The following is an 18,715-nucleotide window of genomic DNA, read 5'->3' as shown; positions in this document are numbered from 1 at the left end:
TGGCCATAAATGGGTAGCATTTCAATACTAATTATAGGTTAGAAATTACAAGAGGTGTGCACTCCTATTTATTGGAAAGTTGGATGTCTAAAATAGTAATTTTAACCTAAAAATTATCCATTGGCAAATAACAAGTGATGTCACATGTTTCATGCTAATGATCTTCTCAAGTGAGAGGTTGACATGTGTCTTCTTCTCATTTGAGAGATTCTATTCCTCTCAAATGAGAGGTTGAAAAATGTCATCTCTTAATTAGTGGGGATCCCCTCTATTGAGGAAGAGCCATGTGGACGTTCATGCTTATCATACCAGGCCTATGCTTCCCATGCCAAGTGGTGAGTCACTTTATAATACACAACCACTCTATTACTATACATGTCCACTCTTCTATTAGTCCAAATACAAGGCCCAAAATTAAACTAAGGCCCAATACATAGCCTAAATAAAATCTATAACTAATTTATAAAATTATTAAACTAAAGTTCGGCCCATAAAGATATTGACTTGGTCTTACTGAAGCCAGTTGAGTTCTAGTCTTCTTGTAGTCCTCTAACTAAGGCTATAATATTCTTTCATGGTGTAAAGGTCTTCTCTGAAATACCCTGTACATTTCCTCGTCCTAGAGTTGTCCACTTTATTGGGCCTATAAAAGATAGACAAAAGCCCAATTAGGCTCATATGTGATAATAAATCCTTAACAAAGCTCTAAGTCTTCATCCTCCTTATTATATAGGTGTTGTGGCTGGATGGTTTTCCATCATTGTAGGCAATCATATTTAGCATTGAAGATGTAGGCTAATGGGAAAATGTTAAAGAAGAAAATAAAAATTACACTTTAACAACAAAGGAAGTAAACTAGTTTTTCAATGGATAAAAGAACTTCAAATATCTAATGGTATTCTTCCAACTTGGTAAGACATCTTATGTAGACAAGGAGATATACATCATGATTTTCATATACTCATGGAATGTTTGCTTTCTATTACATTTAGTTCATTACCAATGCATATTTTGAATCCACTTATTGAAGCCGGTCATTTCTTTAAATATTTGTTTACGTGCTATGAAAATGGAGTCTCCAATTAAAAAAGAACTTGGAGAAGAAATATCAAGACGATAAGTTAAAGAATATAAAAATATAAATATCTTGAAAGTCTCCAATATGAATAAAAATATCTTGAAAAGAGACATATGTTAGACTAGTTAGCTTTAATATCAGAATAAGGCTAACTTAGCTTAGAAGAGCTAATCCAAGGTGCTTATGTGTAAAATGTGTGGAAGATGGGAGCTTTGATGTTTCAAATCTATGGTGAAGGTTGAAGCTGTGCTGCTTTTGGTTTAGGCTTAGTCTAGGGTGTTTAGAGTTCTTGTAAAGATCATTCCTAGTCCCTTGCACAAGCTTGCTCAATCTGTTTTAAAAGAGAAAAGTGTTTTTCTAAGCAAAGAGAAAAATAACCGGTTGAAACCTCGAAATAATCGGTTGTTTGTCACTTAGCTTGTTTGAAGGTTTTAAAACTATTTTTGACTTGGTTAAATAACTGTCTAACCAATTCAACCGGTTAAAACGACTTTTCAACCGATTGTCACATTTGATAACAACTTTTTTGAAAACCTGTTAATCTGTTTTGCAAGTGAATCAAAACTGTGTTGAATTATAATTGCTGCCTAGAACGACTAGTTTCGAGAGCTATAAATATGCAATTTAGATATCAAAAAACACAAGTTAGATATCAAATACAATGAGATTGAGATTGATTTTGAGAAAAGTTTTTCAAAGGTTTGCAAGATTGCTAAATAGTTGAGCATTGGTTCAAGGTCTGATCATAGGAGCTCTATGATTCTTGTAAACTCAGGTGTAATCTATTCCTCTCATGATTCTTGTATTTGTTCTTTTATAAAATTGTAAAGTGTGTGGAAATCCCGTAAAGTCAGAGGGTGTTTTGACTAAGGGTGTGTATGGCAAAGAGGGTGAGTGGTTCTTGTGGTATCAAGATCACCTCTTTGTGGTTGAGTGAATTGTAATATGTGATTGGTTACTAGTGGAACCCAGTGGTTGTTCTGGGAACTGGATGTAGCTCAAGGTTGAGTGAACTAGTATAAATTGGCTGAGTAATCTCTCTCTCTCACTCCTTATAAACTGTTTGTTTTAATTTTGCTTTTGTTGCTGCCATAAACAACCGGTTAAAATGAAGTTTCAACCGATTGAAATTCTGCAAACAGATTCTTTTACATTTTTTGATTTTCTTCCTTGATTGCTTAATCTGTGATTTGTGATAAAGCTTAATTATTATTCAATCTTTGCGAAAATATTTTGATAAACAATTCACCCCCCTCTTATTTAAGCCATTAATTCCAACAAAATGGACTCACATCTCCATTTAGAGTATATAGAGGATGTGACTCCTTGTCCTATAAAAGAAGACCATGTAAAATCAAAAGTGTACAATAGTAAAAAATAATGCACATCATAATCTTAAGGATCTTACAAATTATGATTCTCACACATCATATTCAATTATAATAGAGATAGACACTTACCTCGATCCAGGAGAGTCTCTATGTGAACAGTTTCTTTAATCTCCTTTTCTCAGTTTATCTCTTGGCAATTATGTTCTTGTCACACCCTTTATTGATGGCCAATAGTAAGAGAACCTTCTTTGTAGAGACAAAACCCTGTTTCTATTCTTTCCCAATCTCCATCAGATTAGGTTATCATTAGGTAATATATATATATATATATATATATATATATATAACTTCTCACATTAACCAATGTGCCTTTTATTTTATTAAATCATATTCAGACCCAAAGCCCGACATCTATTTCATATGAGTCACATTATAAAGTTAATTTACATAATTTTCTAACATTCTCCAACTTGACTCATGATCTATAATACTTTCATGATTTAATAATTACATAAATCATAATGCGCATTGAAAGGCGTCACGTAAATTAGTTCTATCATCAATCAAAATCAAGGATACAAAAATAATAAGAGTCATGGCGGTTACATGTCTTTTAATCAACATGTTTCCTTCCATGTACTACTATACCATCCTCTCTCCCTAATATGACTTTATAATGAAAAGTCCATAATAGGTTCAAACATAATGTCATTTTCATCCAGAGTAACATAATTTGTTTTCCACACCATAATTTGGATGCATATACATAAAGTAAAAAACATAGATTTCAGAATCTTTTATATATCAATGAGCTTAGAGTGTCAAATAAGAATTAATAAGAACATTCATCATTCACTAGTAACATAATGCCCATATTCTCAACATGACCAGTAAATGGTTTGGGAAGTAACCCTTTTGTTAAAGGGTCAACAATCATAAGATCAGTGCTAATATGTTCTATTAACACTCTATGTTTATGAACTTCCTCTTTAATGACAAAGTATTTCAATTCCATATGTTTAGCACCTTTCGAATACTTGTCGTTTTTAGAAAAAAAGACAACTGCAAAATTATCACAACAAATTCTCAACGACTTGGCAATATTGTTAGCAGTTCCAAGTTCTAAAATAAAATTCCGCAACCAATTATCCTGAATTGTGGCCTAAAAGCATGCCACAAATTCAACATGCATGGTGGATGCAACAATGACTGGCTACTTCACACTTTTTTATGGAATTTGCTTCTCCGGATAAAAGATTCACATAACCAAATATGGACTTTCTTGTATCCATACAACTAGCAAAATCTGAATCTGTACATCCAATCACCTCAAGATGATCAGATTTCCTATATGTAAGCATGTGATTCTTTGTCCCTTATAAGTATCTTAAAACATTCTTTGCAGTTTTCCAATGATCCAATCCCAGATCACTCTGGTATCTACCAAGCATACCAACTACAAAGCTAATATCTGGTCTTTTACATGTTTGAGCATACATCAAACTCCCAACAACAAATGCATAAAGAATATTTTCCATCTGTTTCTGTTCCAAATCATTCTTTGGACATTGCATGAGACTAAATTTGTCTCCTTTCTATATTGGAACAGGAGATGCTGAGCATATATCTATTTTGAATCTCTCTAAAACTTTATTAAATATATTCTTTCTGAGACAAGCCTACAGTCCTTGTGATCTATCATGGAATATTTCTATAAATATCACATAGTATGCCTCACCCATATTGATATGATTCCAATAGCAAGATATAGATGATTCTTTGACATTTTATGGAATCAATTTGAGTTGGAGATTGAATAGGCACTTTTATAGAGATGGATCAATGTTCTATGTTTCAAGAACTCACCAAAACTTGCACCAAACACCAAACTCACATGGAAGTTCCATTTCTTGCCAATTGAACCGATTAAATTGAACAAGAAAGTAAATGAACCGATTGAAACTCTAAAGAAAGCAATTGAACCGAACAAAACATGAAAAAAAGCTACTGAACCGAATTAAAATAGTGATAAATTGAAAAGAACCGAACAAAAGTGTAAGAAAAGGAAGATGAACCGATTAAAAGAAACTACACTTGTTTTGGAGTTCATATGGACATGGAAATGGAAGAACTAGATGGAAAAGAGAGAAGACTTATGTGGTTGAAGAACTTGGTTGATGAACACACCACTTGAAGTATGAATGCTCCAAGATAAGTGTGGGAAGCCGCCACTTGAGAGAACCAAGGCACTCAAGATAAGACAAGGTGTAGGAGAAGACAAAGTTCTCATAATTCTCTCTCAATTTGAGTAGAGTTTCTCTATTACAATTTCCAAATCTGCATTATGAAGGACCTAAGCCCTCCTTTTATAGGAGCAAGGGCTGGTCATGAAGCTTACAAAACAAGCTAACCAAAAGTCCCTTGCATGCTACTCACTTCTAGCACCTAAAGTGAAGCATGAAGAGTCACCTTCTAGAAAATTCTAAACTAATGCCTAAAGATGCTTTTACAAAAGAGGTATCTAAGGTTTCCCTCTAAGCACCTTCCTAAAATCTATATATTTAAACATTCTACATTTTATAAAAGAAACTACAAAGAGAGATATTTATTTGAAGCCCCTTCTTTGACGGCTTGTAGACTTCTTTGACTTTAGGCTTGATCCTTACTTTATTTTATGTATTCTTTTAATTTTGAGAAGACTAGAAGGAAAACTTCAAATGTGAGGGTGGATGTCCTCTTCCTCCTTTAATAAAAGCCTCATTTATTTGATTCTCATCAGTATAAGAGTCATTTAGAGTTTCACCTAGCTAGAGTTTGTTGGCCTTACCACCTCATAAACATATAATCCCACGCACGAGTATGAGGGTCTAGGCGTGAAGGATGTGTGTTTGATTCTCTCTAATGACCATTAATTTGCTTTTTTCTTCATCATTGAGTGGTTCAACTACATTAGGAACAACAATACTCCCACTAGTTTCACCATATTCAATGAATCATGCATTTCTAGTTTTAACAACAATTACGCCTTTCTGACACACCATTTTGTTGTGGTGTACCTGACATTGTGTATTGAGCAGAAATACCATGTTTCTTCAGGAGCTTAGCAAATGGACCAAGGTGTTATCCACTTTCATCATACTTTCCATAATATTCACCATCTCTATCTGACCTGACAATTTTCACCTTTCTGTCTAATTGCTTTTCCACTTCATTCATATAAATTTCCAAGGCATTCATTGCTTGAGATTTTTCATGCAGTAAATAAACATAACCATAACGTGAAAAATCATCAATAAATGTGATAAAATATCTTTCTTTATTGAAAGAATTTACATCAAAAGGTTCACATATATAAGTGTGTATAATTCAAGAAGTTGAGTGCTTCTTGTGACTCCATTCTTTGTGTGTTTTGTTTGCTTGCCTTTAATACAATCCACACATACATTCATATAAGTAAAATCCAAATTTTGAAGTGTTTAATTCTTTACAAATCCTTCCATCATTTCTTTGGAAATATATCTTAAATGGTTATGCCACAATAAAGCATAACATTCATTCACTAAACTATGCTTAGTGCGAACGTTATGATGCAAGGTCATAAGAGTTTCAACATATAAATGATCAAGATTCAATTTATATAAACCATCATAAAGAGTACCAGATCCAATCAAACAAGTACTCTTATACAAACTGAAACAATCATTCCGAAATTTAAAAGAGTATCCAGCAACATCAAGTTTAGACAAAGAAACTAAATTCCTAGAGATACTAGGTACATAAAAAGTATCTATCAAGTCTAAATAAAATTCAGTGTCAAGGATTAAACGATAAGTCCGACAACATCCACTGGAACCTTCACTTTATTCCCCATAAAGAAAATTTTTTCATTTGGTTTTATGGTTTGGGTTGAAAGGAATCTCTGCATCATATTATAAACATGAGTTGTGCATCCAGAATCAATCCACCAAAAATTATGTGGAACTTCAATGAAGTTTGATTCAAAACATACATAATAAGCATTATGGTTTCCTTTCTTTTTGAACCAAGCCTCACGTTTCAGACAATCCTTTTGGAAATGTCCAGATTTCCCACAGAAATGACATTTTTCATTTTTCAGTTTTGGAGTTTAGTATAGGACCATTTATCTTTAATGGTCTATGACCATTTATCTTTAATGGTCTAGGACCATTTATCTTTAATGGTCTAGGACCATTTATCTTTAATGGTCCTTTAACCTTTCCATGTTTCTTGTAAACTTTCTTTCCAGCTCCCTGATTGTTCACATAATTAATGGAATGGTTTTCGTGATTCTTAAGACTAGTCTCTTCCTGAACTAACATACTGTGCAATTCATGCACATTCCATTTGTCTGTCATGGTATTATAGTTCATTTAGAAAGGACCATACTCATACGGTAATGAGTTCAAGATGAACTGCACAAAAAAATGTTTATCCACTGCTATTCCAAGAGACTTAAGTCTTGCTGGAATATTTTTCATTTCAATGACATGTTCATTCATAGTATGAGAACTATCAAATTTCATGGTAGTTAAGATTCTCATTAATGTCCCAGCAAGAGACTTATCAATATTTTTGGGAGCACTCTTCCACAAATTTTATAAATTCTTTTGCACTTTCAGTTTTGGGAAGAACAAATTTAATATTACTTGTTATGATCATTAACATAATGCTAAGTCTGTTTCACCTTTTCCAAACCCTATAATGAGTTTTCTCTTCAATTTTGCTAGCATTAATAATAACATGTTACCAATTAAGGAAAATTCAATCCATTAAAGACTGATGCTAGCATCAATAATGATGCTAATAATATTAATATTATTCGGCAATACATATGCATTAACTAGAAATACTTGTTATCTTTCAATATATAGATAAAAATAATCATACATATTCGCTACCAACAATCATATCCATTAATTATAAGGACAACTAATCAACCTTTGTGACACAAATGCCTTATAATAATGAATTTCAATTTACCCATAAATAAATAATTTAGCATCCATTCTATAGATAATTGAAATAAAATTCATCAGTAATTTAAAATTAAATAAAACATAAAGATTTGATCACTTTGGTGATTAACAAATCTATCATACAACTAATTCCAAAAATAGTATCATTAATTAAAATCAAATTCATCAGTAATTTGGAATTAAATAAAACCTAAAGATTTTATCACTTTGGTGATTAACAAATCTTTCGTACAAATAATTTCAAAAATTAATATCATTAATTGAAATCAAATTCATCAGTAATTTGGAATTAAATAAAACATAAATATTTGTTCACTTTGGTGATTAGAAATCTATCATACAAATAATTCCAGAAATAATACCGTTAAATGAAATAAAATTAATCAGTAATTTGGAATTAAAATAAAACATACAGATTTGATCACTTTGGTGATTACAAAATCTATCATACAAATAATTCCATAAATAATATCAGTAATTCAAATAAAATTCATTGTAATTTGGAATTAAATAAAACATAAAGATTTGCTCACTTTGGTAATTACAAATCTATCATACAAATAATTCTAGAAAATACTATCATTCATCTTTTATGATTTAGCGGGAGACTTGAAATTTCATTATTTTAATTTGAAATCAATTCATAATGCAACAAAAATTAAGGATAAATTAAACCTTAAAATTTTTCTTTTATGATGTAACAGAAGACTTGAGATTTCATTGTTTTAATTTGAAATCAATTCCTAATGCAATAGAAATAGGGGATAAACTAAACCTTAAAATTTATACTCAAAAGATATTATTTTCTTTTCAATATTCATAATTTTAAAATTAAGGTTCTTAAAATTGGGAAAAACATCATTCACAGAGAATAATAAATTTGAGCAATCATGCTCTGATACCACATGTAAAATCAAAAGTGTACCGTAGTAAACAATAGTGCACATCATCATCTTAAGGATCTTACAAATTATGATTCTCACACATCATATTCAATTATAATAGAGATTGACACTTACCTTTATCTATGAGAGTCCCTATGTGAACAGTTTCTTTAATCTCCTTTTCTCAATCTATCTCTTGGAAATTATGTTCTTGTCACACCCTTTATTGATGGTCAACAGTGAGACAACCTTCTTTGCAGAGACAAAATCTTGTTTCTATTCTTTCCCAATCTCCATCAGATTAGCATTTCATTAGGTAATATTAAATATATATAACTTCTCACATTAGCCAATGAGCCTTTTATTTTATTAAATCATATTCTGACACAAAGCCCAACATCTATTTTATATGAGTCACATTATAAAGTTAATTTACATAATTTTCTAATAGACCACACGTGCCTAATCTTTGATAAAAAAATTCATTTGAATTTTTGAAAGTCTTTGAGTTCTTTAAATGAAAGTGTTGCCTAGCCAGTTGACTTTCTTAAGTATCCTCTCGTTTCTTTTAACTTAATGGATCCACAAATAAGTATGTGAAGAAATTTAAGCTATTTTCTTTCATAAACCTGTTGGAGATAATAAAATGTTGGAGATGATGAATTAGCGTGCATACACTCCTCTTCCTCGTACTTTATTTCCTTTCAACTGATATTTACAATTTATTTACTTAAAATAATGTATAAAATAATAAATTTCTTACAATTTTCAATAATAACTAGTTCTAAAATGTACTTTGATTGACATAGTTTTACATAATAGGATAATACGTAAATATACCTTTAATGTAAAAAGTAAGAACCTAAAATACTTTTAATTTATTTTCACTAGTAAAAAAGGTATGTTAACGACGGTTGCTAAACCGTCATTATAAACATATTTATAACAACGGTTCATTTAACCGACTTTATAAATGGATGTTAAATAATAAAAAAATTAAAAACTTTTAAAGACAATTCCCCTGGAAATCGTCGTTGTATGTGTGACTTTTAAAGACGGTTCCACATGAAACCGTCATTGTATGTGTGACTTTTAAAGATGGTTCCACGTGGAACCGTCGTTATATATGGGTTGTTAAAAAAATTTATTTTCATTTTTAAAAAACCTCAAACTTGCATAAAATATCAAATTCCAGAAAATCAAAACATTTAAAATCATATTTTAAATATGAAAATACATACAACAAATTATAACATTCTACAAAAAGTTTTGCTAATATATGAAAAAGTATGCCATTCTAATGATTTATCTATCCTAAGGTGTTATACATGGTTACAAAATGCTTTGACCCTGTTGTTCTCACATACTCCAATACTTTCAAATCTAGCGGGGGTTGGTCATTGAAAAACTGTGACATTTGAAATTTTTTGAATTAGTACATGAATAATAAACCCTGAATTTTAAAGTGTTTATTGTATTGAGGTATTACCTTATCCCAACCTTTATTAATTGCAACTTGCACAATAGTCAACATCCATTTCTTAACATAATAACCGCACTCATAACTTCTGGATTGCTTGTTGGACTGCATGTGAAAATAAATGTATTAAATGAATGAGTGAGACATATTAAATTGAGTGAACAAATATACTTTAAATACCTTAAGGTGTTGAATCAAGTGTGTTCAAGCTTTGAAGAATCCAAATCCTTTGAGTTTGATGGAAGGCTGGATGCGCTTGTTGTTGCTAAGTTGTTTTAGAATAGGATCTGGGGTAGATTTTATTTGTAATCCACTATTTGTTGAATCTAAAGCTTAAGTGTTTTCAAATCTTTTAAGATTAAAGTGTTTTTCAAACTAAGTGAAAAACAACTTGTTGTTTTATCGAAACAACTGATTGTTTTATACTTAGGTGTTTTTGAAAAAGTTTGAAAACTGTTTTGGATGGTTGTCTTGTGGTCAAACCCAAACAACCGATTGATTCACTATTTCAACCGATTCTTTGTTTGAAATCCTAATAGAAAAACAGTTTTGTTTGTTAGAAGAGCTTTAATTGATTTCATAACTGAATACGCTCCTGTTTTAAATGCTTTGACCAAAATTTGAAAACAATAAATAGTTTGTTAATGTTTTATAACAAACAACAAGACAAAAAAACAGATTGGAGTTTTTCAAAGAGTTTTTGAAGCAATTTGAGTTTGAACTTGAGCTTTGGTTATTCAAGAGAGAAGTGGAATAGGATTACTCTGTATTGATTTCAGTTGATTATGTAACAGTGTAATTCGTTCTGTATTGTGTGTACATTCTGGTGTTGTAAAGCCAAGAAGGGTTGTGTGCTCTTGAGGTTGTCAAGATCAATATTCTTGGGGGTGTATGTGCTGAGCCAAACGAAGTGTGTGTCTTGAGGGGATCAAGGTCACTTCTTTGGTGGTGTGTGTATGTAATTTGGATTTGATTACCTAGTGGATTCCCCAGTGGTTTCTGGGAAACTGGATGTAGCTCTTGGGTTAAGAGTGAACCAGTATAAATTGTTTGTGCAATTCTCTCTTCCTTAAGCTCTTTAATTTCAATATTCTTATATTTCTGGTATAAACAACCGATTGTTTCTACGAAACAACCGATTGTTTTTCTGTTGCTTTTCTGTTTTGAGCTTTGTTCTTGGCAAACTGAATTCCTAAATCTGGTTTCTTGCAAAGAATTTCATTCTCTCTTAAAAAGTTTGTGAAAACCCTCTTTAAACCATTCACCCCCCTCTAGTTTAAAGCTATACATTCTAACATAAGGTACATCCAAGTGAGTCTTTGTGCGTTTGCAGTTCTCCTCCCACTCAACATGTTATGTCCAGAGTAAGCACTAAAATAATAAGATTTTATGTTAGAATACATAACATTATATAATGTATAAGTAATAATAAATGTTAAATGAAACTGTCGTACCTATCTATAATGTGTTTAAAATAGGTAGGGGTTTTTTTATGCAAAGAGAAAAACCATGCAGCGGTACGATCTTGAACAAATATGATCAATAGTTGTCAATGGCACCTATATAACAAATCAGTTAGTTTCTCCTATGTCAATAATTTAGTATAACTTATTTATTAAATAAGGACATACTCATGGATGTACGAAGCAAAATAAATTTGTTTTCCTCCATTCTTTAAGGCAGTGGTGATGTATGTTTGTGTTTCTGACTTCTTGTTTCCAATTAATTAAATGACTTGAGGGTCTAAAAACCCATATATATTGTGTTTCCCCTCATTGAAACATAATCCACAAAGATACCTAAATTTCAATAAGTTAGTACTAATATATTTAATAAATCAAAAGTATAAAGATTTTAATATTTGAACTTACATCATCCATAATTGCAGAACTGATATGTTAATCTCTTGATATTCGGATGTGTCCAACAAATCAAAGATGTGAAAGTACAACGGTACATCACTATCCTTTCCAAAAACATTGGCATCCCATGGAACCTTTAGGATGATTGTATCTAAAGTTGTAGAAACTTCCACCAATGCCGCCACAGGATCATCAATGGAGAATGTTTTCTTCTTTTGCAGAGGCAGTTTTGTCTTAGGTTCCTGCTACTCATCAACAAACAAACAAATACTTAAATTAGTTAGAATGTAATATATCTGATATATAATCCTATTAGTATTAGTGCACAAATATACCCTAGAGTCTATAGGTATGACGAGATGTCTAGGCCAGGCAACGAAAGTATGTAATGTCTCTGCTACAATTATGACCTTTGATGTCGGCATAGGAACTGCAACATCACCATAAAGGACCTTCTCCACCGTGACCTTCATGAAATTAGAAGGAAGAGGCACATTGTGTAACATTCTGACTCCTTCATAACACTTACCCAGGGCAACGAATTGGGTCAAAGAATTACACTCAACATATAACTCGCATTGGCTAGTTAAGCCAAAGTTATCTCCCGATAGATCAATCGCCGAACAACTCCCTTTAGTGCTGACTTTCTTAATAGGAGGCGGAGGTGGTTCATCTTCTACCATAGTAGGTGGTTGTTGTGAAAGTCCTAAACCCTCCCACCGCTTTTCGAACTCCCTTTCCATTCGCACATTAAACTCTTTCATTAAGCTTTCTCTAAGCTTTTGAGTTACCTCAGCCTTTATATGTTCAAGTAACTGTAGTAAATACTCTTGGGTAGGTTGACTGGATGATTGTTCCTTGCTATGTGACGAAGGTCCAAAGCATGACCGAATCCCAACCCCATATCCAGCTACACGAACACGTCTAGGGTGCTCAGGTCATCCGAGAGCAACATTAAGAATATCTTTGTGACCACATGGATTAAAAGTCCCCTGTGTTAATTGATCAACAGGATAATTCTAAAACAAATGAAAAGAAATTGTCAAACTTCAACACATTGAATTTAAAATAACACTTAGAAAACATATTTCTTACAATTCGTTCAATTGTTTGTTTTGTAGACTTAGAACTCCATGTCCCTGATGGCCTTATACGGGCACCCTTCCACATCTCATGTCGAGGTGGTGCGGATGGAGGCCTCAAAGAATCTACACTATTCATTTCCTCAATGGAAGTAGAATTTGCTTTAATCTTTTCTTCAAGCATCTTCTGCTCTAACAACTTATAACCACCACGAGACAATAAGTGCGGGGTATCATTATTTTCTTGATTGGCTTTTGCTTTTTTCCGAACATCATATCATCAACATTCAAAATTTAATAATACGTTAATATAAACTATATCCAAAAATAACAAGTGATATTAACCTGCCATTTTTCAGTTTTTCGAATCTGCACAAACTGCTGCCAAGTTTCTTCATCAAGGGATGCATATTTTGTACAAGGATTTTCTTCTTTCCTTTCACCATATATAAAATTTGTTGTCAATTTTGATTTGAACTGACGAAACGTGACACCCACATCAGAAAGAACCTTTGCTTTCAAGGTTTCCACATTCGGGATCTTGTAATGCGCCTACATTATTTGAGATAATTAGTTCATAAACAAGAACAAAGTATAAAAGAACTTTAGATTGAACAAAGTAAAAACAATTACATACTAGAATATCTTGCCAAATCATGTTTCTCTCGTGCTCGGTCACGTGATTCCAGGACTTAGTTAAGATAGAGATCCTTTCACGAGACAGTACTCCGAGATAACTCCTAAATTTCTTTGTATATGGCCCAGTGGCCACACCAGTGTTGACATCAATAGACAAAGGTATTTTGTCATCTTTATTTATCTTCTTAAACATATTCTTTAATCTTGTAGGTTCTCTACCAGTTTTTGAACGAGAAACTTTATCATCTGCCATGTTCTTGTTATCAAACAAATATGATAAGCATCAAGAATATGAAATATAATTAAAATTATATATTGTAAAACTAAACATGAATCACATGCACATACAAATATATATTCATTCGTCATGATCATTTCGAGTTGCATGTACAACATGACCAACATCCTCGTACTCTTTATTGATGGTCATTCTTGTAAGTGATTCAATCTCACAAATGTCATTGTTTGTATCTTCTAGGTCATTATGTTGTTTTTTTCCATGTAGCACAATTAACTAGTGTTTAGACGTAGGATCTTGGATATAGAAAACTTGGGAAGCTTGATGTGCCATTATTAATGGTTTGTCATGATAACCTATCTTTCGAAAGTCAACCAAAGTCATTCCTGATTCATCAACTTTTACACCAGTCTTATTGTCAACCCACTTGCATTTGAAAACATGTACAATAAAGTTGGTATAATTAACTTCCCAAATCTCTACTATGACACCATAATAAGGCATTGATCCCACAACAAGATTTTGATCCTTTGCAGTTGAAAACTACATAGACTCTGCCTCCTAGGTGACTCCGCTATTTTGCATTGTACTCCTATCATCTCGAGACTTTGTGTAAAACAAACAACCATTTACTTCATAGCTAGAACAACATAAAACATCAAACTTGAGACCGTTTGCAAGCCATATTAATGTTTCAAATGCTGATGGATCATTCATTATTTGTTGCTTAAACCATGATATGAAAGTTTTGTTATGCTCAATTAACACCCATTTTTCTGATTATCTTGGATTTTTATATTTGACAATGTCTTTGTGTGTATCTAAGTATGGTAACACCTCATCAGTGTTACTCAAGATATACAAGTGTGCTTGCAGAACCTCTTCTCTAGATTTGCTTATGACATGTACACCTTTTGAAGATTTACTTATCAATCTACGAGAGTGTCAACCTTTTTCCGGAACTCCTATACATTTGGCTTTTGACAAGTACTTGGAACAAAACTCAATATATTCTTCTGAAATGTATCTTTCAATAATGGAAGCTTCCGAATGACATTGATTCTTCACATATCCCTTCAAAATCTTCATGTATCTTTTCTTTATCAATATTCTTCCACTGTAGAGAATCAATAGGATGACGAAGTAGTCCATCACATTTTCTATTATTTGAATGCCACCTAAGGTTTTTAGCGTCATCTACATTTGCAAACAAACGCTTAAGCCTTGGAATTATTGGAAGATACCAAACAACCTTAGCAAGAGGACCTTCCTTTGTGAATTCATCAATTTCATCATTCTAACCAACTTTAACTTATAATGTGACAAACCACACCTAAGACATCTTCTTAAATCTTCGTACTCATTTTTGTATAAAATACAATCGTTAGGACATGAATGTCTTTTTTTATATTCCATACCCATCTGACAAAGTATTTTTTTTGCCTCATAATTTCAATTGGGTAATGTATTTCCTTTTGGAAGCATGTCCTTAACCAATTCGAGCAATTTTGTAAAGCTTTTGTCGGTCCATCTATTCATTGCCTTCAAATTCATTAACCTTAACACTATTGATAATCGTGTGAAGTTAGTTGAACAAGGATACAAAGGAGTCTTTGCATAATTAGACTTATTTTCGAAAACTGCATTAGCAAAAGATTCTGCTCCCACGTCACGAATCATGTCTTCAAATCTATCATCCATTGAGACATGAACTTCCTTCGAAGCTCCGCGCACACTTGTATATCTATCATGTCTTCTAATCTATCATCCATTGGCAAGTCTAACAATTCACCATGTCATGTCCATGTTGTATAATTTTTCAAAATTCCATCACACAAAAGTTGTTCTCTAATTTCGGAAACACTCTATATCCTTCCATTCAAACAATTGACACAATGACACCTTATTCTTACTCTATTATTACTATTAACGACATTATGTTCTGTGAACTGTATGAATTTTTCCACCCTTTTTTCGTAAGCATCACTTATCTGCAGTGTATTAATCCAACTCCGATCCATAGAACTGCTAAACTAAGAACCAATGCAGACTCATAACCAATGCGTTCAATATGTAATCATTAAAAAATAAATCAAAATTGTTGAAGGTCAGACACCTCTGGACTCAGAACCAGTGCGTTCAATATGTTAAAACAATATATAATCATTAAAAACTAAATCAAAATTGTCGACGGTCGGACACCTCCGGAATCAGAATCAGTTCGTTCAATATATAGAAACAATATCTAATCATTAAAAACTAAATTCAGATTGTCGAAGGTCAGACACCCTCGGACTCAAACTCAGTGCGTTCAATATATAAAATCAATATCTAACTCAGAACAAACACTTTCAAAATATAGTAAATAATATTTAATATATAATTAAATAATAAATAAAAATATACTAACCTCAAAAGTGAAACGAAGTTGAAAAGAAACTTGCGCGTACGAGCGGGAACTTTGTTAACGAACAGGCCAACAAGGAGGTCGCGCTCGTCTTCACAGGCGGCGCAGGCGCTTGAACCGTCGTGGTATCTTACGTATCCATCTTTAACGACGTTTTAGGCAGGAACCGTCGTTAAAAATGCCAAAAATATTCAAAATATTTATGAAACTGTCACCGCCTCGCTTATTATGATGGTTCTTTCCCAACCGTCTTTAAAGAGAGTCGTTAATGAAGTATTTTGTACTAGTGTTTTCTAAATAAAGGAAAAACATTTATATTCTTGTAAATTTATAAGATCCTTTTCTGATATTATAATTTCATATTTTTACAAATTCTTGAAAGTCCTAAACATAAAAATCTTTTAAAAAAATCATATATACTCTTACAAATTCTTTAAAATTTACATAATTTTTTAAAATTCTTTTAAAGTCGAATGGAATACTCCTTAAACACTTACACAAAAATTCACTCAGATACTAATATTGATTATGTGAGTGTTTGATTTAAATTTTTGGATTTTACAATTGTGTTAAATATATTTTTCGTCCTTTTACAATAATTTGAAATTGATTTTTGTGTCTAGTCCAAATTTTAGACCTCATAAATACTTATTGAAATTGGTCTTTACTAGTGTAGACTAAGTTAGGATGTTAAAATATTTCATAATGACTCATCATATTTGACGTGGACATCATAATACACTACAAGAAATTAGTCTTTACTAGTGTGGACTAAGTTAGGATGTTAAAATATTTCATAATGACTCATCGTATTTGTATTAGGAATGAAAACCAATTCCACATGAATATAAGAACGAAAAATCGATTTAACTCATGTTAATACCTTAAGTACTTTTCTACATTACTAATATTTTTCGTTTACTGATAAACACTTTTTTCAGCAATAGTTGATTATATAAACAACCATGCTTACAATAGTTGCCACGTCGATCTTTCAAACAGAACTTGGTTTGGAAACGTATGTAGGTGGCAGTTGTGTGGTGTATATGGGAACAGAGGGATCATATTGTCTTTAAGCAAGGGGTGGTGGATGCGGAGGAGATCTTCCAAAATTGCACAACTAAAGACATGGCTATGGATGAAACACGGGATGGATGCTTTTAACTACTACTTCTCCGATTAGAATTTGAATTATATTATTTGCATTAAGAGTGTCCTGTGAGAGGAAGGATGCGGTAGGGTGTTTGGTCATTCTATCTAGATATGAAATATGATTTATGAAGCTCATCCTTTCTTGTGTTGGCTGGTTCCCTCTAGTACTAAATTTGACTTCTTATTCTGTTATGATTTTCTTTGTTATGTGATATGTTCTTAGTTGATGTAGGGTCGTGTGTAGGGTGATGGCCAGTCTTTTTTTGTGCTCCTTGGTTAGGGTTATGCTACTGCAGCAAGAAGCCTCTGAAGATGTTGTTGTATTGTTTTTCTGTTGTAGATTTAAGTTTGTAGTTATAGCAATTTGAAGGTCTTGGTTTGAGGAGGCAATCTCATGCTATGAGATGGCTCAAATCATGTTCAAATTAGTTTTGAGATTATTGTTGTAAGTAACACGATTTGTATTATGTATAAGGGTTGGAACACTCATAAAATATTTATTTTAATTTATTTGTCCATGTTTCGTTGATAAAAAAAATGACTACATAAGTAATTCCACATAATGTGATTGAATAATAAATTTTATTAATGAACATCAGTTAATTTGAAACATTTTCATAAGCACTTGTATTAGATCCAGATTCACCTGTAGTCATCATAAAAGCCTCAATGTCCTTTCTAGAACTAAATGGAAATATTTTTGCTTTTTCTAGAAAAGTTGGAAATATTAATCTCACAAGTTTACTCGTTGAATGGCAATCCAAGCATACTGTGATCCAAAACGCATATAAAAGATCTAATGGAAATACGAATTAACTCTTTTCGCATACACAGGAAAACTAAAACAAGCAAGAAAAAATGGGGATGAAAAGTTCCAAAACAAGAGAAATTTGTTGTTTTAAAATCAACCTACTATGATCCAAAATAAGGAAGATGATAAAAGTGGAGAAACTGGTGGACACTAACATTGTTTTCCTTTTAGAAAGATTCTTAAGATATTGGAAAAGAAGGATGGAACAACGTAAGATCAATATTCAAAGAAAAGAAAACCTATATATAACAACTACTTGCGATGTTTCATTATAAACTGTAAAGTGATATCATGTTTAAATTGCCTATACAAAAAATCTCATGTTTAAATTGCCTATAAAAATTCACGTTTAAATTGCCTATAAAAAAAATCTCATGTTTAAAGGGTGTTAAGATGAAAATAAATATTTTTGAGTATTCAATTAAGTGAGCAATAATTTTTAACCAATGTAGCTGATTTCAGAATGATTTCTTTCAATTTGGTGGTCGAAATATTAGCATTATCTATAATTATAATTAAAGATATTTCATAAACACTACTTTTAGATTTGAAAATACTCTATTTTAACATGGTTAGAAAATAACAGAAGAAGTAAAGTTATGAAAAATGTAAAAACGACCCCATTTTAAATTTGTAAAGTCTTTATTTGTATAAAATTTCTATTTTGGTGAGATTATTTTGAACTTGTCTCACATAACTGACACATTCTATTTCAAAATTACTATTCAAATGAACAGAATTAACAGAAAGTTCT

The sequence above is a fragment of the Phaseolus vulgaris genome, chromosome 11 (genome assembly GCF_051622355.1).
Source record: "Phaseolus vulgaris cultivar YP4 chromosome 11, ASM5162235v1, whole genome shotgun sequence".
NCBI lineage: Eukaryota > Viridiplantae > Streptophyta > Magnoliopsida > Fabales > Fabaceae > Phaseolus > Phaseolus vulgaris.
This window is presented reverse-complemented; position numbering follows the sequence as displayed.